This window comes from Somniosus microcephalus, chromosome 22 (assembly GCF_052327205.1).
Source record: "Somniosus microcephalus isolate GS21.2 chromosome 22, FLI_Smic_1.0, whole genome shotgun sequence".
In the NCBI taxonomy this organism is placed as follows: Eukaryota; Metazoa; Chordata; class Chondrichthyes; order Squaliformes; family Somniosidae; genus Somniosus; species Somniosus microcephalus.
In genome coordinates, this window is record NC_141008.1 from 69,320,332 (window position 1) to 69,347,826 (window position 27,495).

Consider the following 27,495-nt stretch of genomic DNA (forward strand, 5'->3'; position numbering starts at 1 on the left):
CCGCTTGAGGTGTTCGAACTGGCGCTGCGCAAAGTTTATAGCCAGACGAAACTTATCGCCGCCTGGCACGATATTGGGTTGCATCGCCCCTAAAGGGAATTGAGGCGCGAATTCAGGTGTTACACGGGACTCCTAAGGCGCTAATCTTCCGGCGCAACCCAATATCGGAGCGGACGGGCGCAGCGCAGGTGCTCTCTATTACTGATGACCACGAGACTTCCAGGCGCCGGCCAGCTCTTAAAGGGGTGGGTCAGTCAGCTTCAGCATCCACACTCTGCGCCTTGCAGGCCTCAGAATCGGCGCAGGCCCTTCTCTGGCGCTAAAAACTTGGACCAGATGGAGAAGGTGAGAGAGAGAGCAGAGCGCTTCACCAATGAGGCTCTGGAGCAATTGGTGGCCGCAGTGGAGCGCCAGCGAGATGTTCTCTACCCAGACAATGGCACGAGGCCGAATCATAAGGACTACCGACGAGCTTGGAGGGATGTATGCCAGAGGGTCAACTCCAGCAGCATGGTGACCAGGAGCCCTGTCCAATGCAGAAAGAAATTCAACGACCTCACTCGGGTCGTGAGGGTGAGTGTTGTTTCTGCAAACTTCTGCATCCCTTCATTTGCACTTGACTTTATGGCTACAGGGTGGCCTGTGCCCCATTGGCCATCTGCCAGCAAGCACCCATGGCCCTTTCTGGGCACACACATGCACATTTGACTCAAGGCATCATGTAAGGGCACTTGCACCATGGGGGGCATGAGATGATCACGCGGGGCATCATGTAAGGGCTCTTCCACCATGGGGGGCATGAGATGATCACTCAGGGCATCATGTAACATAACTTCCCCTCCTTTCCCCTGCAGTCCAAGCTGGCGAGGATTGGCAAAGACCAGCTTCGCACCGGTGGAGGACCTCCACAAGTGGTCACACTCATGGATCTCGAGGAGAGAGTCCACCAGATTCTTGGAGGACGTCTGAGTGGTCCTGTAACCACTGCAGCTGCCGACCCCATTGTCGACAGCGATGGTAAGGTTCTCACCTTTTACAACTGTCTCCTTCCACTTGTTCCCCCCGCCAGCATGCTTTCTCACTGTGGACCCATGTCATAGCCTTGCCGCAATCTGGCATCCCTTGCTGCCAAGCTGTCCTTTTGCTAAAGCCACTCTTCCACCTCCCTGCTTTCAGATGCTGCATCACCAGCTCGGGAGCCAGGCCCTCAAGCTGCCAGTGCCAGTGCCTCCGAAGGCTCAATGAGAAAATTACTGTCCAACAGAAGGTCAGCAATTCTCTCCAGCAACAATCAGAATGGCCAGGCCAAATGGCTGCAGCTTTTACACTAGTGCTGTCCCCTTTAAATAGCACCCCCCCGAGTCTGAGAAGGGCCTGGGAACGCTCCATCCAACTGTCACTAATAGCGCCAGGCGAAAAGGTTGCGGGCGCTACCGAATATCCGGTCCGGGGCGCCAAAAAGGTGTTGCACACTGAAATGACGTCATGATCTGCCTGTGCCCACGGGCGAGCGAAAAGCGTTAGCGCCGGCGCTAAAAGGATACTCAATATGGGAGGTGGCGCTATATTCACTGCGCACACCCGAAAATTGGGTAATGCCCCAATTCTCGGGCTCTTTAGGCGCTAATCGCTGGTGCTACCAACCGAATTTCTAGGCCTACATGTGCTAGCATTGTGTATACTGCCAATGGCTCTGCACACAGTCACAAGGCCATTAGAGCCCCTTGCAGCAGAGGCACAGATATGACTGCCTGTTAGTTACTGATTGAGTGTAATGTGCCAGTGAGTGTAATGTGCCAGCAAGAAGATCCACTAGAACAGTTACTTTGTTGAGGTCACATAAAACCACCAAACTCTCACTCACCAACTCACTTGATGGCCTCTGCCCCAAATATTTGGAGGGCCTGCTCCTCCTGGTGAGTGAGGAGTCACAGATCAGCTGGTGTCTGTCCAGTGCGGGTTCTCTTCTAATGATTATGTGCAAAAGAAATCAAAGAGATTTTTTGATTATAAGAAAATAATATGACCCCCCACCCCTGCCCCAGTGAGTAGCCCATTCCATCAAGTGTGAAAGATTGAGCAGAAAGCCTGAAAATAATTATAGCAGCCACAGTGAGTTAGTGAGAAAAAATGCTGGAGATTTGTAAGTGAAAGGAAGTCACCAAGTTGGAGGTACAACATCAAGGACAGTATTTTGGTGGTTTAAGAAGTGGGAGATGAAGGACTGTATTGCAGTTGTGACTGCATACTCCCAGAGGATGCATTATACAGCTGCTCCCTTGTTTTGTATTTGGTACTCATTAGTCTTCCCTACACTGGCATTCTTCCTCAATCTGGAGCACTGTTTCCTCATTTGCTTGCATAAACAAGGAGACAGCATTCATACAACCGACCACCTCCTGTCATGCTTGCTGTAGGGTGGCTTTATATGGAGGATAGCCCTCTGACCCATTTTCCTTAGGGCCAACGCCTCCAACAAAACATCCAGACTCTCCTCTGTAAAGGGGACTATTTTTCTTCAGGCTCTAACTAAAATCAGCTGCCTCTTTTTTTTTTTTTTAAAAAAGGAGCAGCCCTTTAAGAGCTGCTGCACTCTTAATTCCCCCGTCACCACTGGTGCAGCAATGTTCTCTGCACATGGGAAAGGTGTGGAAGAAACATATTTTAATGATTTAAATGAGCCGAGCTCATGGTATCCAGTGGGGTCGCGCTGCCGCTCTACCAATGCATGTGGGACCATTATTGGCGAATCGGCTTAATGTCTGATAATGAATTCTGTCAATTAGTATTAAGAGCTTGCATTCTGGAAGTGGTTCTGGATGATTTAAGGTTATAATTTCTTAATTAGGTTATAATTAGGGGCATAGGTTCTCGAGTCAGTTGGCTGAAAATTTATATCCAGTCCCAGTGTATTACTGCGCTTGTTTATTTCATCAGTGAGAAAGGTGTCATAATTTCCTTATCTCTGGAGTGGCCTTGAATTACAAATCTTTTATGTTTATGAAATAAACCCGTCAATACTCTCCTTGGATGAGGTACAATACCTGTATCCATAGCTGTCAGATTCATACCATTCATCTATCAGAGGTTAGGGTATTAGTTTATATTGAAAACCTGATTCCATGGTATAGAAATATTAAAACAGGCCAGGTCTGAGTGGCTACAGGAAGGCAAGTTCATGCCCACAGTTCCCTACATGTTCAAGTTAGTGGAATATTTTCTATTTGGCGCATTTGTGTGGCCTGACACTTGTGGAAGTAAAAGTAGGGTAAATAAAATCAGAGAGTTAAATGTATGGCTCAAAGACTGGTGTGGGAGAAATGGGTTTTGTTTCTTGGGACACTGGCACCAGTACTGGGACAGGAGAGAGCTGTTCCGTTGGGACAGACTTCACTTGGCCAGTGCTGGGACTAGAATCCTGGCGAATCGAATAACTAGGGCTGTAGAGAGGGCTTTAAACTAATTAGTGGGGGGGGAGGTTTCAAGAGAGCGAAAAATAAAAATGTCAGCGGAGAAGGCAATAGAGCAAGGTAGCAGTGGGGGAATTAAAAACCAGAGTGTGTCAGGAAGGGACAGAATATATGAAGATAAAGGTAAAGTAGTAAAGGGGGTAAAAGCAGGAATAAAGTGTCACAAAACATATTTAAAAGTTCTTTATTTGAATGCACGCAGCATTCGTAACAAAATAGACGAGTTGACAGTACAAATAACTACACATGGGTATGGTCTGATGGCCATTATAGAAACATGGCTGCAAGGTGACCATGACTGGGAACTAAACATCCAGGAGTATTTGACTATTAGGAAGGACAGACAGGAAGGAAAGGGAGGTGGGGTGGCTATGTTGATAAAGGATGGAATCACTGCAATAGTGAGAAATTATATTGGGTCAAAGGATCAGGATAGTGAAACAGTTTGGGTGGAGATAAGGAATAATAAGGGGAAAAAGTCACTAGTGGGCGCAAGTCTATAGGCCTAACAGTTGCAACTCTATTGGTCGGAGTATAAATCAGGAAATAGTTGGGGCTTGTAATAAGGGAACAGCTATAATCATGGGAGATTTTAGCTTTCATATTGACTGGACAAATCAAATTGGGCAGGGCAGCCTTGAGGAAGAGTTCATAGAGTGCATTAAGGACGGGTTCCTTGAGCAGTATGTTACTGAACCAACCAGGGGGCAGGCAATCTTAGATCTGGTCCTCTGTAATGAGACAGGATTAATAAAAAATGTCCTAGAAAGGATCCCCTTGGAATGAGTGACCATAACATGGTTGAATTCCAAGTTCAGTTGGAGGGTGAGAGAATTGGATCTCAAACCAGCGTACTAAGCTTAAATAAAGGAGACTATGAAGGTATGAGAGCAGAGTTGACTAAAGTGGACTGGGAAAATAGATTAAAGGTGTAAGATGGTACATGAGCAGTGGTGTACATTCAAGGAGATATTTCACAACTTTCAAGAAAAATATATTCCACTGAGGAAAAAGGGGTGTAAAAGAAAAGACAGCCATCCATGGCTAAGTAAAGTAATAAAGGATAGTATCCAACTGAAAACAAGGGCATATAAAGTAGCCAAATCTAGTGGGAGGATAGAAGATTGGGAAGCATTTAAAAGCCAGCAAAGAATAACTAAAAGATTAATTAAGAAAGGGAAGATAGATTATGAAAGTAAACTAGCAAAAAATATAAAAACAGATAGCAAGAGTTTCTACAGTTATATAAAAAGAAAAAGGGTGGCGAAAGTGAATGTTGGTCCTTTAGAGAACGAGACCGGGAAATTAGTAGTGGGGAACATGGAGATGGCAAAAATGCTGAACAAATATTTTGTATCAGTCTTTACAGTAGAGGACACTAAAAATATCCCAACACTGGACAAACAGGGGGCTATAGTGGGGGAGGAGCTAAGCACGATTAAAATCACTAAGGAGATGGTACTCGGTAAGATAATGGGACTTAAGGCGGATAAATCCCCTGGACCTGATGGCTTACATCCTAGGGTCTTGAGAGAAGTAGCGGTAGGGATTGCGGATGCATTGGTGGTAATTTTCCAAAGCTCCCTGGATTCAGGAAAGGTCCCAGCAGATTGGAAAACTGCTAATGTAACGCCCTTATTTAAAAAGGGAGGTAGACAAAGGGCTGGAAACTATAGACCAGTTAGCCTAACGTCTGTGGTTGGTAAAATGTTGGAGTCCATTATTAAGGAAGCAGTAACAGGACATTTGGATAAGCATAATTTAATCAGACAGAGTCAGCATGGTTTTATGAAGGGGAAGTCATGTTTGACAAATTTGCTTGAATTCTTTGAGGACGTAACAAACAGGGTGGATAAAGGGGAACCAGTGGATGTGGTGTATTTGGACATCCAAAAGGCATTTGACAAGGTGCCGCACAAAAGATTACTGCACAAGATAAAAAATCACGGGATTGGTGGTAATATACTGGAATGGGTGGAAGATTGGCTATCTAACAGAAAACAGAGTTGGGATAAATGGTTCATTCTCGGGTTGGCAATCAGTAACTAGTGGTGTTCTGCAGGGGTCAGTGCTGGGACCCCAACTCTTTACAATCTATGTTAACAATTTGGAGGAGGGGACCCAGTGCAACATATCCAAGTTTGCCGACGATACAAAGATGGGAGGGAAAGCAGTGAGTGAGGAGAACATAAAAAACCTGCAAAAGGACATAGACAGGCTAAGTGAGTGGGCAGAAAATCGGCAGATGGAATATAATGTTGGAAAGTGTGAGGTTATGTACTTTGTACAGTACAAAGGCATCTGGGGGTCCTGGTGCATGAAACACAGAAGGTTAGTATGCAGGTACAGCAGGTGATCAGGAAGGCCAATGGAATCTTGGCTTTTATTGCAAGGGGGATGGAGTATAGAAACATAGAAGATAGGAGCAGGAGTAGGCCATTTGGCCCTTCGAGCCTGCTCCGCCTTTCAACGAGATCATGGCTGATCATCCAAACCCTAACACCCGGTCCCTACACCGACAGCCATCCCACCCAAGCCCTATCCCCATAACCCCGTAACCCCACGTATTTAATCCCCCCTAACACTAAGGGCCAATTTTTTTTATCATAGCCAATCAACCTAACCCGCACATCTTTGGACTGTGGGAGGAAACCGGAGCACCCGGAGGAAACCCACGCAAACACGGGGAGAATGTGCAAACTCCACACAGACAGTCACCCGAGGCCGGGTTTGAACCCGGGTCCCTGGCGCTGTGAGGCAACAGTGCTAACCACTATGCCACCGTGCTGCCCTGTATAAAAGCAGGGAAGTCTTGCTTCAGTTATACAGGGTACTGGTGAGGCCACACCTGGAATACTGCGTACAGTTTTGGTTTCCATATTTAAGAAAAGATATACTTGCTCTCGAGGCAGTTCAGAGAAGGTTCACTCAGTTGATTCCGGAGATGAGGGAGTTGACTTATGAAGAAAGGTTGAGTAGGTTGGGCCTCTACTCATTGGAATTCAGAAGAATGAGAGGCGATCTTATCGAAACATATAAGATTGTGAGGGGGCTTGATCGGGTGGATGCGGGGAGGATGTTTCCACTGATGGGCGAGACTAGAACTAGGGGGCATAATCTTAGAATAAGGGGCTGCCCTTTCAAAACTGAGATGAAGAGAAACTTCTTCACTCAGAGGGTAGTAAATCTATGGAATTTGCTATCTGAGAGAGCTGTGGAAGCTGCGACATTAAATAAATTTAAAACGGAGATAGACAGTTTCCTAGCTGATAAGGGAATTAGGGGTTACGGGGTGCCGGCAGGGAAGTGGACGTGAGTCTAGGTTCGGATCAGTCAATGGTCCTATTGAATGGCGGAGCAGGCCCGAGGGGCCGTATGGCCTACTCCTGCTCCTACCTCTTATGTTCTTATCTCCCGCCTGCTATGTCATGACAGAGAGGGGAAAGTAAACAGGCTCTCTTTGGGCCATGTTGGCTCCAAGATGACACACCTGGCAAAGACAGATTGGAAATGGGGAGAGATGAGACTCTGTAATCTGATACCTGAGCCAGGCAGGCCCAGAGTAGTCCAGTGCACTGTTGATGATTGATCAGCCAGCCAATTTAGCTCACTGATCATACCTGGAGTGAGTAGAACTGTCGCTGACTATAGATAACAATTGAGATCGTGTTGGTTGAACAAATGGTTTACCAGTGCTTTGTGCTGGCAAACTGCACAGTTTTAGCCAGTTAAGCTCCAACAGCACCCTTGGACAGAATGTGAGGGGGCAGGGGGTGGTATCCTATTCTTGGCTCTTGCCAATGATCACCTGAGCTTTCTAGCCTTGGGTAAATGGGGTGTTTCCCGATGCGGAAAGAATGTACGCTCCATATCAGGCAATGACTGATATGCATTGCTCAGTAGTTTGGTTCTTTACCTGGTGATAGGTTTTCACATGTGCACATACTGACCATAAAAAAAACCCAATCGCGCTGGCTCAGTGATGAGCAATTTGTGATACATTTTCTTGTTTTTCTGCTAAAAAAGCCTAACAAACCAAAAAAAAATGATACTGGCCAAAACAGCGAGCCTGACGAAAGTAAAAAGTCCAATGTTTTCCTTTAAATCAGCGTCACTCATAGGGCTAAGATCATATTTCACGGGAAGCCACTGAACAACTTCAATTTGTGTCATTTGTCAGAGACTTGTTGGCTCGTATATTTTATTTATAAGCTGTTTTACAGTTTATTAATTGAAACCTTCCAGATTTACCTTTTGTGCCTTTATTACAATGCCCGCCCCCTCCCCCTCCCCCAAAAAAGCATTGGGCAAATATAAACCACCCTAAAATTACAATAAAATGATAAATCTCTTCAAATCGCCTATCACTGCAGCAGTGCTGGATTGAAATCAAGAGTTAATGGGTACAACAGAAAATTATTTTAAAGTGTAGCTTAATACAAAGACTTACATTCACACATTGTGATAGGCTTAGCTTACTATTAGTGCAGAAATTAAGTAAGTAAATGCCTTAAAATAGATCAATATTGACAGCATACTGAAACAGGATCCTTAAACATTATTAGCATTCAGAATGCATTAGCTGGCCAAGCGCTTCAATTTTTGTTTGTAAGTATGTATATAATTTATAGTTCTGGAGAATACAATTTACAAGAGTCATTTTTGTCTGTTTTATGATCTCACAAATAGATGGATGAACCCAACCATATAACAGTTCAAACACTAGGCATAAATATGACCTAAATCTTCCAAATGTACCCTACCATAAAAGTAACATACATATATATAAAATATAAATTAATTCTTGCATGTCATATTGGTTTTTTAACATAAATTTAACCTGAGTCTGCCAACCAAGTTTGTTTTTTGAGAAGAGCAGCTACTCGCAGACACCCTGTGTAAACATGTTCATTAACTGTCTTTATGTTGCTTTTGTTGCATTTACCCACAACTCCTCCAGCCCTCTTGAGAATGATAATTTGTCGCAAGAAAATTGGAACTAAATTACAAGACAACTATTACGGAACAGACCTGCCGAACTGATGCGCAGAGATAGGAGTAAAAAACAAAGATGATGATGTTAGCTGTGCCCATTTTTATCAAATATTTAAATGAGCATAGTTTGGAGGCCCTGGACAGACCAGTACCGTCCAGTTGGTGAATATTAACTTCAAACAACAACAACTTTTATTTATATAGCGCCTTTAACGTAGTAAAACATCCCAAGGCACTTCACAGAAGTGTTATAAGACAAAAATTTGACATCAAGCAACAGAAGAAGAAATTAGGGCAGATGGCGAAAAGCTTGGTCAAAGAGGTAGGTTTTAAGGAGTGTCTTAAAGGAGGAAGGAGAGGTAGTGAGGCGGAGAGGTTTAGGGAGGGAATTCCAGAGCTTAGGGCCGAGGCAGCTGAAGGCACGGCCACCGATGGTTGAGCAAATAAAATAAGGATGCTCAAAAGGGCAGAATTTGAGGAGCGTAGATATCTCGGGGGGGGGGGGGAGCAGTTGTGGGGCTGAAGGAGATTAGAGAGATAGGGAGGAGCAAGAGCCATGAAGGGATTTGGAAACAAGGATGAGAATTTTGAAATCAAGGCGTTGCTTAACCAGGAGTCAATGGAGGTCAGCGAGCACAGGGGTGATGGTTGAACGGGACTTGGTGCGAGTTAGGACACGGGCAGCCGAGTTTTGGATGACCTCAAGTTTGTGTGGGGTAGAATGTGGGAGGCCAGCCAGGAGTGCATTGGAATAGTCAAGTCTAGAGGTAACAAAGGCATGGATGAGGTCATCTAAGAACTTAGCACATTATTACAATAACATAGTTTGAGACCCTTATAAAGACTCTGGAATAGAATTTCTGCAGGGGTTTCTCCCGATCTCCTGCCACAAATTCGGCAGATGATCCGTGGAAACCCTGTTCCTCTGGGGTTTTCGCCCAAGTTACGGTGCGAGATTGGGACAACGCCCTGTGGAAATTCTACCCCTCTTTGTTCTGTATGTTTCAGTGTATAGAAGTGAGAGAAAGGAGCGATTTCACGACTAGTAAAATGGCTCCAAATGACAGCATGCATAACTGTTCCTCAGTAACCCTTTGCGGAGGGCCAAAAAACAGTCTCTCACTTTTTCCAGGACCACTGTTAGAAATGCACCACGGGATGTGGGCCTGGTCCTGCAATTCACCACATGATGAGTTCCTGATTTGAATCGTGCTTGGGAAAGTGCTAAGCGGAGGACAGGTACATTGTTGTAAGAAAAGATCAAATTTTGTTCAGGGCTAATTCAACTCTTCCATTCACTCTATGAAGGCTGGAATAATCCTGCCTCCTCCGAGCATTCTTTTCCTTTCTTACACTGGACAGCAAGAAAAGATAAGGCAACAGCGCTGAACCAACAACCCAGTTATCAACCCACAATGGGCAGCAAAGTATGTATCACACGTTCAGAAAACAGCAGCAAATAACAACTCAAGTGACTGGAAGTGTACCAGTGAGAAAATATCAAGTAACAACAACAACTTGCATTTATACAGTACCTTTAATGTAGTAAAATATCCCAAGGCACTTCACAGGACCGTTATCAAGCAAAATTTGACACCGATCCACAGAAGGAGATATTAGGACAGGTGACCAAAAGCTTGGTCAAAGAGGTAGGTTTTAAGGATCATCTTAAAGGAGAGAGGCGCAGAGAAGCGGCAAGGTTTAGGGAGGGAATTCCAGAGTTTAGGGCCTCGGCAGCCGAAGGCACTGCCGCCAATGGCGGAGCAAAGCAGGGTCAAAAGCTACCAATTACAAAGTTCAAAAACTATCAGAAATAAGCAGTCGGCAAACAGTTACCAAAAGCGAGGAACAGAAGGGGAACCAATAACATCGGTCAAAATTTGTGCACAAATTGTTTACTGGATCCCAAGAAACTTATAATCGATGCTAAAACAGTTAAAAGTAGAGCTGGAATGACATGATCTGGGCTTTAAGAGGCGACTGTGATGCTATCACTGCAGAATAATACATAATTTACAGCAGGGTATAATAAGGAGAATAACTGGGAGTGAAGACAGGGTAGTAATTTGACTACGGGTTGGTTCCCTCATGCAGCTTCGATGATTTTAATCCATTATCTGATCTATGAGGTTAGATACTGCCATTGCTGGGTTTTGATTGTTAGAAATACGGTTCATTTTTTCATGTGGTTTTACTTGGGTTTGAGTCTGTTCTATGCCAGCCGTAGATGTCAGTGTGGGTGTTGACTATCTTGCATGCTCCATGTCACTGATGGGCGATAATATTCACACTGAATTGTTTAATGATATGGATGCCATTACCTCCTGGTCAGGAAGCTCTGTTGGTTGAGTGCTGGACTTGGAGCCAATCCATTCCAGCTTTGAATGCTGACAGCTTTCACTCAGTTGTTCACCCTTGTAAGGAAGATAGGATGAGGTGAAAACAGGTGACTGCATGGAATGCGAAGCAATCACCTCACAGTGTAGTCCCTTTTAGCTGTTCAACAATGAAAATGTGGAACAGCTAATAGGCACTTTGGAGATCATTCTTCTGATTAGGTACTTTACAGCCTTCCGGACTCAATATCGAGTTCAACAATTTCAGATCATAACCTCGGCCCCCATTACATTTTTACTTATATTTTTTTATCCACCCCTTTGTTTTGGTTTTTCCCTCCCCCCCTTTCCTTTTTTCTCTCTCCCACATGGCAGCTGCCTCTCATTCTGCCAGAACATTTCACACCTAATCTAGAGCCGTCTTTTGTCTCCACTAGTCCCATCACCATCTCGTCTGGTTTTGAATACCTCTTAATGTCTCTTCACTTCTTTTGTTCTCTCCCAGCCCTGCCTTTCAATTTATTTCATTTCCTCTCCAGTTTTGAAAAAGGGTTAGACCCGAAACGTCGACTCTAATTTCTCTCCACGGATGTTGCCTGGCCTGCTGAGTTTTTCCAGCATTTTCTGTTGTTATTTTGGCGATCATTCTACATGGGTGATTGATCTCTCTCCTAATTACTGCCGGGTTACAGAGAAATAAAGGATTCAGGATGGAGAGCAAAGAGAGACATTTTTACGCAAAGGGTTGTGTAGCTGTGGAATGTACCACCAAAGCTAGTGATTGAAGCAGAGACCATGTCGACATTTGAGAACAGATTAGGTAGGTGGTTGAAGAAAAGGGGAATAAAGTGATATGAGAACGGGATGGGTGCATGGAATTAGAGCTACTGCTCATGTGGAGCATAAACACCAACACAGATTGGTTGGGCCGAACAGCCTGGTTCCCTGTTGTAATTTCGATGTAATTCTTGGTAAACTGCAATTGATTCCATTAAACATTCTATGCCCACTGTATGTTATAGAGGAATTGCTTCCAGTACTGAAACAGAATTTTAAAAGTTTAGTAAAATGTAGTGGACGGTCAGCAGATTATTAATCCGGACATGTGTTACGTGGAACTGGTATGTTCGTGACCAACGTCTGCCAATCACTCATTACTTTGTGTGTGATAATATGAGCTAATTGTGACAACAGCCATCATTGCCAAACTTCACTGATATTTTTTGGTGTCATTCTTACAACCTCATTGAACATAACCAAAAAAGTGTAAAAATCCACAAATAATGCCCCATTTCTGCATTAGATGTGCAGCCTTTGACTTTGCATTTTCTGCTGGTAACTTTAATATAAAATGCAACAATGTCGCTGTTTAAAGTAATAAAGTTTATAAGGGGGTAATTTTACAAATTTACACTCCACTCACCATTTGTTGGCTGTAGAGATAGTCAAACTAGGCTGCTCCTGGCCCTTTGCCATTGCTGCTCTGTCATCAGCTCCAAGGAGATGCCCCGGGAATGGTTCGGTACTGTGGCCGATTTTTGCTTTCCTTGCAGCCTTCATTCCGCCCCATCCCAATGATGACCCAGCTGGGATTGGGAACTCACTGGATGTGGGGACTCCTGTCGCTGCCAACTCCAGCTCTCACCAGTCCACACAACGCTGGCTCAGCAAACATGACGCTCCCCTAGGCTGGACCTGTAACAACGAGTAATTGTAAAAAAAATAACTTAGAGGAGCTCAGATCATCATCACACAGCCCTTGAACTCAGGCTGGGCGAATAACGTTCATTGATGTATCTCGGAACAAAAAAAAACCGAGACACCTAAATTACAGGTGAACATGTCAACATGTGAATTGGCAAGAAATGCCCAGCATTCATTCCTTTGAGCTGACCCATAGAAATATGAGAGCTTTAACACTGAGAACCATCTTCGTATTAGCAGAAGGGAAAGGCAAACTGTGACATCCTCAACCCGATTAGTATCAGGTCCCATGTGCAGCCACAGGGATGAACCCTAATGGGGTTAATATAAGGTTACAATTCATTTTGTCCCATTTTGTGAATGAGCACTCTCTCCTGCTGCTGAATTCATTTGGCATATTCCTTCCTACGTTGTATTTTATCTTTAGTAAGTCAGTTTTTGAAAATGCAGTCCTGCGCTGGCGAGTCAGTCAAACGGCACTACTTGTCATTCAGTTTATGTTTTCGGGATTGCAACTGAAAATTGTTTTCAACCATTGATGATTTCAAATTGCAATGAAAAAATAATTTTAATTAAAGCAAGCTATGGCAGTTAAATTATTAATTCCACCTAGTTGTGCTTCTAATCTACATATTTGGTCAGCATGTTAATTTTAAAAAGGTGACCTTATTTGAACATTTGCTTATAATGTGCTTATCAAGTTGTTTCTAAAGTAGCAAGGAAATACCTTCCATAAGTAAATCACAATAATGAATGTGTTCAATACTAATTATCCAAATGGGGATAATTCAGAATCTCCTCATCTCTCTATCTGTTAATTAATTAATGGTTTAAATGTCATCTTGATGGGAAATGCTTGTCAGAAATGGAATCCACGATCGTGATTTACAACTTGGCTTCCAACTGCTCGAAAGCTGCAGCACCCCAGGGTTAAATTTAATTCAAATGTAAGATAGTCAATTGTTCTCTAACAATTTCGCTAAAACTCCCCATCGGGAAAGCAGTATGAAGCATTGATGGGATATATGCTTCCCTTCCTACTCATTGTCATTTGTTGGAACCTGAAATATTAAATTAAAATTAGTGGTTTGTCATCCTGTAACAGATTTGTTCTGTGCAATGCTGAATGCGGTAATTGAAGGGATTACCCACTGTGTTGCCGAGGAGGCCCTTTCTAAAGAGCAGCCTTTCAAAATATCAAGTACCTGTGTCAGGCACCTAATCCAGTATTAGCAGCCGGAGCAGAATGGAGACGATGTGATTGGACTTGCTTGATGACAATGCTGGCGCTGTTTTACTTAATGAGTGTCGTGCTGGTTCGAAGACTGATTAAAGGTGTGACTGAATGATAAAATATCGTCATGTTTATGTCATCAGAAATCTATTTCACATTTACCATATATCATCTGAGGTACACAGTACCCCACCAAACGTTTCATTTCAAGCTACCGTAAAATGGGAATTTTACATGTACAGTATATTTTGTGTGACCAAAGATCCTGGACTTAAAAACAAAAACACTCAAATGCAAAAATCCCATTAAATGTTCACTTTTTTCTGGCCGTCAATTGACCCCTTTATCCACATGCATTTCGGCTAATACGACTAATATTCAGTCCCGTTAAAGTATGTTGGGGTTTGCGTTTCCTTTTCTTGGTTTTCTGTGATCATTTTTGTTTAATTTTTATAATCTTATGTTTAATTGTATCTCATCTGTACAAAATACCACAGAGTTACAAATTGCTGATCACTCAAGGGGCCATTCCGATGGGCCTGATGCCATGTCGGGAGAATGAGTGAATGTAGAGACTGCTGAGTATTAGAGAGAGGTATCTTTGCATCTTCCACATGCAATGTTCTGAAACATAATACCTGTCCAGCCTTAGCATAGTACATGAATATGTTGGACCAGAAGAGATGACTACAGACCATTTGTTGGCACCAAGGTCTGACAAATAGCAACTTTTACTGATACAAGGAGAAATGTTCCACTTTAGTGCTCCTGGTACACACCAGCAATGTATATTGCGAAACTGTGCACCCGTAGTTGTAATTTTCCATCCATTAGTTTTAATGGATGGAAAATCATGGGCTGGAGGTGTGCAATTTACCGATACATGCTCCCAGAGTGTGCCAGGAGCGATGAAGCAAAAAATCTCCTCCAGAGCATCTTTAGTGCAGCGAAATACCCTAAGGTGCTTCTTGAAAATGGATGAATTGAGGAAGAGGAGGCGAATAAAGTTCTCATTCTCCAAGGTGGCCTTCGAGACACACGACAACGCAAAATCGTCGAGCAGAAACTGATAGCCAAGTTCCGCACCCATGAGGACGGCCTAAACCGAGATCTTGGGTTCATGTCACGCTACATGTAACCCCACCTGATGCAGGGTCATCCAGACTCGAGTCGACATTGGCTTGTTCTCTCTACACAGATGCGGCCGGACCTGCTGTGATTTCCAGCCAAAAAAAATGTTTTTTGTCTTTTTTTGTTTTTCATACAGACCCCAGCATCTGCAATATTTGACCCCTTGCGACCCCACCTCATTGTTCTTTGATGTAATGTTTCCCTGACTGACCTGTTTGGACACCATTCACACCTTTGACTGCTGTGATTATCTCTCTGCCGAGGTGTGATAAATGGCAGTTGGAAAGGTTACCTGTAAACATCTGACATGATTCTCTGACTATATAAGCTGTGTCTTTATGCATTTCTCCACTTCACCTGAAGAAGGAGCAGCGCTCCGAAAGCTTGTGATTTCAAATAAAGCTGTTGGACTATAACCTGGTGTTGTGTGACTTCTTACACTCATTCACTATGACAGGCTGTGCTAGAAATGCTTAAAAAGGGTGGAAGGTTCTTAATGCTCAGTATTATCTCAAAGGAACTACCTCTTTCTAAAGGTCCATGCAAAATAAAATGTATTGCGTTAGGGTATGGGATTATGTTAGCAGTGTGCCATCATGGTGAGAGCATGGAGCAGGGAGGGAAGACCAGACAGGAACAAGAGGTCTTGACAAAGAGTTTCGACCTGAAACGTTGACTCTGTTTTTCTCTCCACGGATGTTGCCTGGCCTGCTGAGTTTTTCCAGCATTTTCTGTTGTTATTTTGGATTTCCAGCATCTGCAGTATTTTGCTATTGTAGGAACAAGAGGTACCCCAGGCTGCTCTAGTGTAACTCTAAGTGACCAGCTAAGGAGGAGCATTGGTAGAAACCTTGAGCAGGTCTCCATTCTGTTTTCTCAGATAAAGGTGGCACAAGGGAACGTTAAAAAAAAGAAAGAAAATGAAAAATAACTTACAAGGCTGAACTGATGTTGAGGACGTTTGACGGTGTTACATAAGTAATCGTGTGAACGTGAAGCAGAGTCACGGCTAGCATACCAAAGATTTTACAAATGCTGTTTCTAACATAGACATACTTTTTGCAATATTGCCCAAAAGAAAATGTTGCTTAAGTTTTCTTTTTATCATAAAAGCTCACAGAATTCACAATATTGAATTAAATAGAAGATACATTAGGGAATGGTGGAATATTCAGCTTACTAATTAATGGATAAAACAATCAGTGACCAGAAAATTGTGGCTAGTGCACCTGTGATTTTCTAATAAACCAACCACTGCATGCACAATCTTGGCAGTGGTGTGGGTTTGGAAAGTGCACTCCAACTATTCTGCTAACTGGTGCATGTGACAAAATAGGATGAATGTAATATTCATTAAAAAAAATTGCAAATTAAAATTGTGATGGAAATGCTTAAAAAGGATGGCTGGTCCTTAAAGCTTAATATTACCTCAAGAGATCTACCTCTCTCTAAATGTCCAAGCGAGATAAAATTCAATGGAACAGCTCGATGCCAAACCCCGCTTCTTTTTGAACTGAATAAACAAAAGGAAATATCTTACCTTATTCACCATCAGCTGCTGCATGGATAGAAATTGCATTTTTGCTACTTAAATCCTGTACAGCAGTAAGTGAGGCACTATTGCCATGAAGCATCAGAGTACAGCCCGTTTATGCAGCAGTCAAAGAGAGGGAAATGCTGGTCACATTACTATGTTATCACACTTTGCAATAGATTATCTATCTCACTGGCATTGATAAGTAATGAATATGCTAAAAGAAACTGTATGGCCTGAAAGACGAGTGATGTGATGTTTAATTTGTTTTTGTTATGTACAATTTCCCCACATTTTATTTCAGAAAATTGAACATCACAAGTAGGTTGCAAGCTGAAACAGGGAAACTGGCAATCATTTAACAATGAATGGCCCAACTTTAAACATTAAAAAAAATTAAACTTGGCTCAGTGAGGAAACACATTTCTAGTGGAAACAAATTCTACTAAAAAAATTAAAACATCTAAATCAAAAACCGTGTCACTTGTCAACTTCCAGGCATTAAAATTTCCCTTAGCATATTTATTAATTATCAATCCCAGTGTAGCATATTTTTGTACATAATAATGACCCCAGGTGATGTCCTGGTGCAAACTCAATGTCCTGATCTTTGATTTATTATTTTTTCATTTCTTTGACATTCAAAGAAGTCAGTTCTGATCCTCGTTTCCATTGCCAAACAGTTAGGCCTGTCCAATGACAGCTACTGTGGCAGTGCGCCACATACTGTACTGTGATAATGTGGCAAGGACAGAGCGCAGTCTCCTGCTTTATCCCCATAATCAAAGATACTGTATTCACTTTCATCTCAGGAGAATTAAAAAGTTGAATGTACTTTGTCATGGTTCAAGCCTGGGACGTTCTAGCCAAATCTGTTACTCAATCAACGGAGCTATCTGATACACTTGATTCTTGTATTTGCTTTCATTATGAATATATACATAATTACATGTATGTGTATGAGTGCTTCCAAATAGAGCATATAAACATAATAGATGGAGACCAGTTTAGTACAGTTCATTCCACGAATGACCTCCATAGGTCATTCAAAAATGCAATTTCTACCTAGGCCGCTTTATTCCCAAACCCCCGACCTCCACCACCTAGAAGGACAAGGACAGCAGGTGCATGAGAACACTTTCACCTCCAAATTCACCTCCAGGTCACACATCATTCAGACTTGGACATATATCGTCATTCCTTCGTCATCACTGGGTTAAATTCCTGGAACTCCCTACCTGTGGGAGTACCTTCACCACCTGGACTGCAGCAGTTCAAGAAGACGGCTCACCACCACCTTCTCATGGGTAACTAGGGATGGGCAATAAATGCTGGCCTTGCCAGCGACGCCCATGTCCCCAGAATGAGTTAAACAAAATCCCCATCATGACTTGGTCTGCCATGAATTCTGAGGTATTATGAGTGTCCCATGGATTCCATTGTGTATCCCTCACAGCTAACCTGAAAGCTACATAAGGAAACCATCAGGAAGCACTTTCTGCATCAGAGGTGCATATATGTATATATCCTATTAGTAATAATTGTCTAAACAGATTGCATTGCATTCTTTGTCTAACGTACCTTCAAACAATAGGGTCAATTTATTGATCCTGGCATTCCCAGTGGGGAGCTATGATCAAAAGGAGCATAGGTTGAAGAATCACCAGTACAGTGCAATAGCCCAATCTCCGACCTGTGCTCTCTTTGTGTGCAGCTCAATGCCGAGGTTGTGGATTCATAGAATTTGCCTTAATATTTCAAAATGATTCTGTGAATCTGAACCACCATTCTCGAAGCACATTGCAGCACCCCTAATGGAATCAGAAATCATACACAGTTTATAATTTGGCTTACGAGATACCTTGCAATTTGTTTTTCAGCATGAAGGATTTTCCAGGATTTCCAAACGAGACCCACAACAAGACATTTTCGGCTTCGGTTTCCCTCAAATTATAATTTTTAATTAAACCAAGAGGATAGTGAAACATCTCCATTCATAACACTTTTTAAAATAGACAGTGAGAGGGACAAATATATTCAGATTATGTGAGAAATCTTAAATTCTTATTGAGGGAATAAAAATCAGTGTATTATTCATAGACAACAGACTCATTCGTTTTTCTTGAAGATAAGAAGCTAAAAGAAAAAAAAAGAAAATCAATTCAGGTCAGCACATTTCTTTATTGCTAACAGTAACCTTCCCCATGGTTACTTGTTCTTCGCAATGTTACAGTTGTCTTGCTGCACCACATCAACAGAAGACCCAATTTTGTCATGCAAATGAATTCAGCTGTATTGTAAATTGCACGGAGGAACATCGTTTTATCAGGAGCGTTCCTGCATGCACACACTGGATTTTCATTCACACTACTGTTAATTCATGCACTGCTATCCCCACAATGTGGAAGGCTCTGGCCACTCAATACTCAGTGGCGTGCAAAGCCTGAGATAGCCCTTAATGAGAAGCGCCTTGTCTTTATCTCTTTTATGCGCCAACCATTATCTTTCCTAGTCTATAACCATGTGGTTACTAGTGATGATAACGCTCTCAGGCATCAACCGCTGATGAGTTTTCTATGTAGTTCCCCACAATGAGTCTATCAAAACAGCTTCGAAAATATGAACCTTAGTGACAGACTAATAGTGTGGCTTGAGTGCGAATTTACAGCCAAAACACAACAGTCCTTTAATTCTTCAAGCGGCCTTATCTATCCTGTTTCTCTTCTGGGTATAAGATAACAGTAATTCTCCAGCATCCTATTTTTTCACTGAGTAAGATGTCCCAATGTCTTTCTGCATGCTTAAGATAAAGGGTTAAAGACCAACTTGTGTTGGTTTCTTTGTGAGGGGAAAAAAAATCAATATTCAACAGATTTTATCTACACTACATAGCATAAAACAGTAATTTTCCCTGCATCAGTTAGTTTTTATGAATGCACATAATGCTTGGAGTGTTGAGGGCAGATAAAAGAATTAGTGGCGGCACCAGGGGACAAAGGCACAAAGTGCAGCAACATATTAGAATGTCATTCTTTGTCCTCGCTGCTCATCAAGCCAGCCAGGCTGAGTCCTGGTAAACAGTTCAATCTTTCAACTAACTCCAAATATGCACATCATATTTCTGCAGTAGAAAACCCGGAGCTGCATTCATTTGGCACTGCTGGTGGTGTAGGGGGAAGTATAAACAGCCAAAGTTACACACACAAAGAACAGGCTTTAGTCATGCACAATTGTTGTGCGGCAACTCTGACTATTAAGCGACAGGGTGACCAAGGATTATGCAATTATTAATCTGTAGTACTGTGAGAGCTTGGTTTACGGGCTGAGCGGCTGTATAAAGGCTCCTGAGACCCAGGTAAGGCCTCAGTGCGAGAATCGGCGGGAATCGCGGGCTGAGCGGCTGTATAAAGGCTCCCGAGACCCAGGTAAGGCCTCAGTGCGAGAATCGGTGGGAATCGCGGGCTGAGCGGCTGTATAAAGGCTCCCGAGACCCAGGTAAGGCCTCAGTGCGAGAATCGGCGGGAATCGCGGGCTGAGCGGCTGTATAAAGGCTCCAGAGACCCAGGTAAGGCCTCAGTGCGAGAATCGGCGGGAATCGCGGGCTGAGCGGCTGTATAAAGGCTCCCGAGACCCAGGTAAGGCCTCAGTGCGAGAATCGGTGGGAATCGCGGGCTGAGCGGCTGTATAAAGGCTCCAGAGACCCAGGTAGGTTTACCAGTCTCCAATCTTGGAACTCAAAGGGAAGGAGAGAGGTAAAAAGTAATTCAAGTGTGACGTCACCAGAAAGCGGGTAAGTGATTGGTTGGTGAGTATTTCTCTCTTTTTAAGCTTAAACTCTGTGCTTTATAGTTTCTAAGGTGCGATATTCATCATCTAGAATCGGGGCAGAGGGTATTTAAGAATAATATTAATAAATTTAATTAATTACATAGAATGGGAGACCAGGTGATGTGTTGCTGCTGCAATATGTGGAAGCTGGTGGACACCATTGATGCTCACGGTGATCACATTTGCAGTAAGTGTTGGCTGCTCGAGGAATTCCGGCTCCGTGTTGAAGAGCTGGAGTCCGAGCTTCAAACACTGAGACACATCAGGGAGGGGGAGAGTTACCTGGACTCTGTGTATCAGGAGGTAGTCACACCAATTAGATTAATTAATTCAGATGTAGTCCGTGGCCAGGGTCAGGATGGTGTGACTAGAAGTGAGGCAGGTACGGGGATCCAGGAGGTAGTGTTGGAGGAGCCGCAGCCCTTGCTCTTGTCCAACAGGTTTGAGGCTCTCACTCCCTGTGAGGATGGGAACGGGGACTGCGGGGAGGATGAGCAACCCGGCCACAGCACGTGGAGCGGGGGGCCATTCAAGTGGGGGGAGATAAAAGAAATGTTGTAGTGGTAGGGGATAGTATCGTTAGGGGGATAGATAGAGTTCTTTGCAGCCGAGAGCGAGAGTCCCGAAGGCTGTGTTGCCTGCCCGGTGCCAGGGTTAAGGACATCTCCTCTGGGCTGGAGAGAAACTTGGAGTGGGAGGGGTAGGATCCAGTTGTCGTGGTCCATGTTGGTACCAACGACATAGATAGGACAAGGAAGGGGGTTCTGCTGAGGGAGTTTGAGCAGCTAGGGGCCAAATTAAAAAGCAGAACCACAAGGGTAATAATCTCTGGATTACTACCTGAGCCACGTGCAAATTTGGCTAGGGTAAATAAAATTGGAGAGTTAAATGCGTGGCTCAAAGACTGGTGTGAGACAAATGGGGTTTGCTTCCTGGGACACTGGCATCAGTACTGGGACAGGAGAGAGCTGTTCTGTTGGGACGGACTTCACTTGGCCAGTGCTGGGACTAGAGTCCTGGCGAATTGAATAACTAGGGCTGTAGAGAGGGCTTTAAACTAATTAGTGGGGGGGAGGTTTTAAGAGAGCGAAAAATAAAAATGACAGCGGAGAAGGCAATAGAGCAAGGTAGCAGTGGGGGAATAAAAAACCAGAGCGTGTCAGGAAGGGACAGAATGTATAATGATAAAGGTAAAGTAGTAAAAGGGGTAAAAGCAGGAATAAATTGTCAGAAAACATATTTGAAAGTTCTTTATCTGAATGCACGCAGCATTTGTAACAAAATTGACGAGTTGACGGTACAAATAACTACACATGGGTATGATCTGGTGGCCATTACGGAAACATGGCTGCAAGATAATCATGACTGGGAACTAAACATACAAGGGTATTTGACAATTAGGAAGGACAGACAGGAAGGAAAGGGAGGTGGGGTTGCTATGTTAATCAAGGATGGAATCACTGCAATAGTCAGAAATGATATTGGGTCAAAGGATCAGGATAGTGAAATAGTTTGGGTGGAGATAAGGAATAATAAGGGGAAAAAGTCATTAGTGGGCGTAGTCTATAGGCCTCCTAACAGTTGCAACTCTGTTGGTCGGAGTATAAATCAGGAAATAGTTGGGGCTTGTAATAAGGGAACAGCTATAATCATGGGGGATTTTAACTTTCATATTGACTGGACTAATCAAATTGGGCATGGCAGCCTTGAGGAAGAGTTCATAGAGTGTATTAGGGACGGGTTCCTTGAGCAGTATGTAACTGAACCAACCAGGGGGCAGGCAATCTTAGATCTGGTCCTGTGTAATGAGACAGGATTAATAAAAAATGTCCTTGTAAAGGATCCCCTTGGAATGAGTGACCATAATATGTTTGAATTCCAAATTCAGTTTGAGGATGAGAGAGTTGGATCTCAAACCAGCGTACTGAGCTTAAATAAAGGAGACTATGAAGGTATGAGAGTAGAATTGACTAAAGTGGACTGGGAAAACAGATTAAAGTGTAAGACGGTACAAGAGCAGTGGTCTACATTCAAGGAGATATTTCACATCTTTCAAGATAAATATATTCCACTGAGGAAAAAGGGGAATAAATGAAAAGCCAGCCATCCGTGGCTTAGTAAAGTAATAAAGGATAGTATCCGACTGAAAACAAGGGCATATAAAGTAGCCAAATCTAGTGGGAGGATAGAAGATTGGGAAGCATTTAAAAGCCAGCAAACAATAACTAAAAGATTAATTAAGAAAGGGAAGATAGATTATGAAAGTAAACTAGCAAAAAATATAAAAACAGATAGCAAGAGTTTCTACAGCTATATAAAAAGAAAAAGGGTGGCTAAAGTGAACGTTGGTCCCTTAGAGGATGGGACTGGGAAACTAGTGGTGGGGAATATGGAGATGGCAAAGACGCTGAACAAATATTTTGTATCAGTAGAGGACACTAAAAATATCCCAACACTGGACAAACAGAGGGCAATGGGGGGGGGTGGGGAGGAGCTAAACACGATTAAAATCACTAAGGAAATGGTACTCAGTAAAATAATGGGACTTAAGGCGGATAAATCCCCCGGACCTGATGGCCTACATCCTAGTGTCTTGAGAGAAGTGGCGGTAGGGATTTTCCAGAACTCCCTGGACTCAGGAAAGGTCCCAGCAGATTGGAAAACTGCTAATGTAATACCCTTATTTAAGAAGGGAAGTAGACAAAAAGTTGGAAACTATAGACCAGTTAGTCTAACATCTGTGGTTGGCAAAATGTTGGAGTCCATTATTAAGGAAACAGTAACAGAGCATTTGGATAAACATAATTTAATAGGACAGAGTCAGCATGGTTTTATGAAGGGGAAGTCATGTTTGACAAATTTGCTCGAATTCTTTGAGGATGTAACATACAGGGTGGATAAAGGGGAACCAGTGGATGTAGTGTATTTGGGCTTCCAAAAGGCATTTGACAAGGTTCCACACAAAAGATTACTGGTCAAGATAAGAAATCACAGGATTGGGGGTAATATACTGGCATGGGTGGAAGATTGGCTATCTAACAGAAAACAAAGAGTTGGGATAAATGGTTCGTTCTTGGGCTGGCAATCAGTAACTAGTGGTGTTCCGCAGGGGTCAGTGCTGGGACCCCAACTCTTTACAATCTATATTAACAATTTGGAGGAAGGGACCGAGTGTAACATATCCAAGTTTGCCGACGATACAAAGATGGGAGGGAAAGCAGTGAGTGAGGAGGACATAAAAAAGCTGCAAAAGGACATAGACAGGCTAAGTGAGTGGGCAGAGATTTGGCAGATGCAATATAATGTTGGAAAGTGTGAGGTTATGCACTTTGGCAGAAAAAATCAAAGAGCAAGTTATTATCTAAATGGAGAGAAACTGCAAAGTGCTACAGTACAAAGGGATCTGGGAGTCCTGGTGCATGAAACACAAAAAGTTAGTATGCAGGTGCAGCAGGTGATCAGGAAGGCCAATGGAATCTTGGCTTTTATTGCGAGGGGGATGGAGTATAAAAACAGGGAAGTCTTGCTGCAGTTATACAGGGTATTGGTGAGGCCACACCTGGAATACTGCGTGCAGTTTTGGTTTCCATATTTAAGAAAAGATATACTTGCTCTCGAGGCGGTTCAGAGAAGGTTCACTCGGTTGATTCCGGAGATGAGGAGGTTGACGTATGAGGAAAGGTTGAGTAGGTTGGGACTCTACTCATTGGAGTTCAGAAGAATGAGAGGCGATCTTGTCGAAACATATAAGATTGTGAGGGGACTTGATCAGGTGGATGCGGTGAGGATGTTTCCACTGATGGGTGAGACTAGAACTAGGGGGCATAATCTAAGAATAAGGGGCTGCCCTTTCAAAACTGAGATGAGGAGAAACTTCTTCACTCAGAGGGTAGTAAATCTATGGAATTTGCTACCCCAGAGAGCTGCGGAAGCTGCAACATTAAATAAATTTAAAATGGAGATAGACAGTTTCCTAGCAGATAAGGGAATTAGGGGTTACGGGGAGCAGGCAGGGAAGTGGACGTGAGTCTAGAGTCGGATCAGCCATGATCCTATTGAATGGCGGAGCAGGCCCGAGGGGCCGTATGGCCTACTCCTGCTCCTACTTCTTATGTTCTTATGTTCTTATGTACATGCCGACAAATTATAATTTGTCAAGCAAAAAGGTGAATATAGTGCAGCTACTTAGCTTGAAAATATGCATGCCTTACAGCCAAGATGTTGAAACTTTTCCTCTTCACGGCTCACATATAAAAAACTTACAACTACGACTTACCAGCTCACCATTACCATCACCACTGTTACCACAACCATCACCACCACCATTCCCATTGTTACCATTGCTAACTTGCTTAGAATGGGGCAGGATTTTGTACCATTTCGTATCTTTTATGATACTTTAGTACTTTTCTCCCCATTCAGCGGGGCAGTTTTCTGCCTTCCCTCTTAGTCCAAGATTAGACTCCTCCTTCCCACATCCCCCCCAGCCCCCTCCGCCCCCAGTTCCAGCTGGTACTCTTCACCCAGTTCAAGATGGCATTCTTTTACCCTTCCCCTCCAATTTCATGCTGGCACTATTCTCCCTCCTCTAATTTAGGAACAAAGGCACAGGAGGAGGTCATTCAGGCCCTCGTGCCTGTTCCGCCATTCAATTAGATCATGGCTGATCTGTATTTTAACTCCATTTACCGGCCTTGGTTCTATATCCCTTAATACCCCTGTCTAACAAATATCTATTAATCTCAGTTTTGTAATTTACAATTGACCTCGCCTCAACAGTTTTTTGGGGAGAGAGTTCCAGATTTCCACTACTCGTTGGAGTTTAGAAGAACAAGAGATCATCTTATTGAAACATATAAGATTCTGAGGGGGTTTGACAGGGTAGATGCTGAGAGGATGTTTCCCCTCGTGGGGGAATCTAGAACTAGGGGGCATAGTTTCAGAATGAGGGGTCACCCATTTAAAACGGAAATGAGGAGGAATTTCTTCTCTCAGAGGGCGGTGAACCTTTGGAATTCTCTTCCCCAGAGAGCTGTGGAGGCGGAGTCACTGAATATATTCAATTCAATTCAATTCAATTCAATTCAATTTTTATTTGTCATATATGCAGCAGACGTGTGTACTGCACAATGAAATGTTGATTTTTACGAGTCCTCCCAACATTGGAATAAATATGGCATAACAATGATAAAAATACTAATAGAAATACTAATAGAAAGACAGTAATAATAAATAAAACAACAGTAAAAATAATAATAAATTAATCGTTCATGAGTCTTATGGCCTGGGGGTAGAAGCTGTTTCGAAACCTGTTGGTGCGAGACCGTATGCTTCGGTATCTCTTACTGGACGGAAGCAGGGCGAAGAGGTTGTGGCTGGGGTGGCTCGCGTCTTTAATGATTCTCAGGGCCTTCCCCCGGCACCTCTCGGGGTAGATATCCTGGACAGCAGGTAGTTTAATTCCTATAGTGTGTTTTACAGCTTTCACTACCATTTGTAGAGCCTTGCGGTCTGTGGTGGTGCAGTTGCCATATCAGGTAGTGATGCAGCTGGACAGGATACTCTCGATGGTGCACCGATAGAAGTTGGTGAGAATCTGGGGGGCCATTCCAAATTTCTTCAGTCTCCTGAGGAAGAACAGGCGTTGGCATGCCTTCTTGGTTACAACGTCGATGTGATGAGACCACGTTAAGTCCTCCGTAATGAATACACCCAGGAATTTGAAGCTGCTGACCCTCTCCACCTCAGCCCCTTCGATGTAGATTGGGGTGTGTCCCTCCCCCTGCCGCTTCAAGGCGGAGATAGACAGATATTTGAGCTACAGTGGAGTCAAGGGTTATGGGGAGCGGGCAGGAAAGTAGAGTTGAGGCCAAGATCAGATCAGCCATGATCTTATTGAATGGCGGAGCAGGCTCGAAGGGCCAAATGGCCGACTCCTGCTCCTATTTCTTATGTTCTTATGTTCTTTGTGTGAAGAAGTGCTGAATGCCATAGCTCTAATTTTAAGGTTATGCCTCTTTGTTGTGGACTCCCCTACCAGAGGAAATAGTTTCTATCTACCCTATCAAATCCTTTAATCATCTTTAAACACCTTGTGGGAAAAATTCAGTATCGCCTCGTATGGGGCGCCATTATCGGCCGTGCGCAAGGTTTAGCACCTGCCGCTAATTATCACCTCCAACGGCAAACTTGTCTTTTATCACCCCTGGAGTTGATTGGAGCGCTAAATCAGGTGCTTCACACCTGTCTTAAGGCACAAAGGCCGAGGAGCGAGGCGCTACCTCAGAGCGCTGGCGAAGCTCATGTGATATCAGTCAGCAATGGAACACAGACACACTGGCGCCGGCCAGTTCTTAAAGGGGAGTTCTGACGAAAGGTCATCGACCTGAAACGTTAACTCTGTTTCTCTCTTCACAGATGCTGCCTGACCTGCTGAGTTTCTCCAGCATTTTCTGTTTTTATCTTAAAGGGGAGGGTTGATTTTGCTCTCCATCCACATCCTGCTCATTGCAGCCTTGAATCTTGTTCTGGAGAGACCTGTACATCAAATCTGCTGGAAAGAACAATGGAGAGGCCCAGGGAAAGAGCTCCGAGTGCAGCCCCTATAGTCTCTTCTAAATCAATACAAGGAAGGGCAAATCAAAATGAACCTGCAAAGTGCTGCTCAGTACCCAAAACTCCTTCACACAGCATTGAATCTCTTCAGAAGTCTCTCTCTCTCTCTCAGAATGTGTGGTGCAAAAATGTCACCAACAAAAAAAGGCAGGAAGCGGTCGCCTTTAAATAGCGCTCCCCTAGTCCCTTCCTGACTGCAAAACGCTCCACTCAACCTGTCGTTGCTAGCGGCAGGTGGTAAGGTAGGGGGCGCCACTCAATATCCGGTCCAGGGCGCTACGCAATCGACTGATTTCATGATCTGCCGGCGCAGGAGATTGTGGCGGTAGTGTTTAGCGTCACCGCAAAATGTCTAGTTAATTTCACGAGCGGCGCAAACATCGCCGCGCCCGGGCGCTAGTTGCTTTGCACCCCATTAGCGCCCTCTTAAGGCGCTAATAGGAGACGCAAACAATTGAATTTTTCCCCACTTATTTATATCTCCCCTGAATCTTCTACTCAAAGGACTACAAGCCTAGTGTATTCAACCTGTCCTCATAATTTAACCCTTTTAGCCCTGGTATCAACTGGTGAATCTGCGCAGCACCCACACCAAGGCCAATATATCCTTCCTGAGGTGCGGTGCCCAGAACAGAAGGCAGTACTCTT

At 43.6% G+C, this 27,495-nt stretch overlaps 1 long non-coding RNA gene across 1 annotated transcript in view; it reads right to left on the reverse strand.

Annotated features, from left to right (window-relative positions):
* The window catches only part of LOC147102505 (uncharacterized), a 92,456-nt gene extending 79,441 nt beyond the window's left edge, over nt 1–13,015 (reverse strand). Inside the window, exons 1-2 of the long non-coding RNA XR_015073301.1 lie at nt 12,225–13,015; nt 10,787–10,879 (exon numbers count right to left, since the gene is read on the reverse strand). This is a non-coding gene — a long non-coding RNA (uncharacterized LOC147102505). The remainder of the gene's footprint in view (nt 1–10,786; nt 10,880–12,224) is intronic.
* Nucleotides 13,016–27,495: the final 14,480 nt, after the last annotated feature.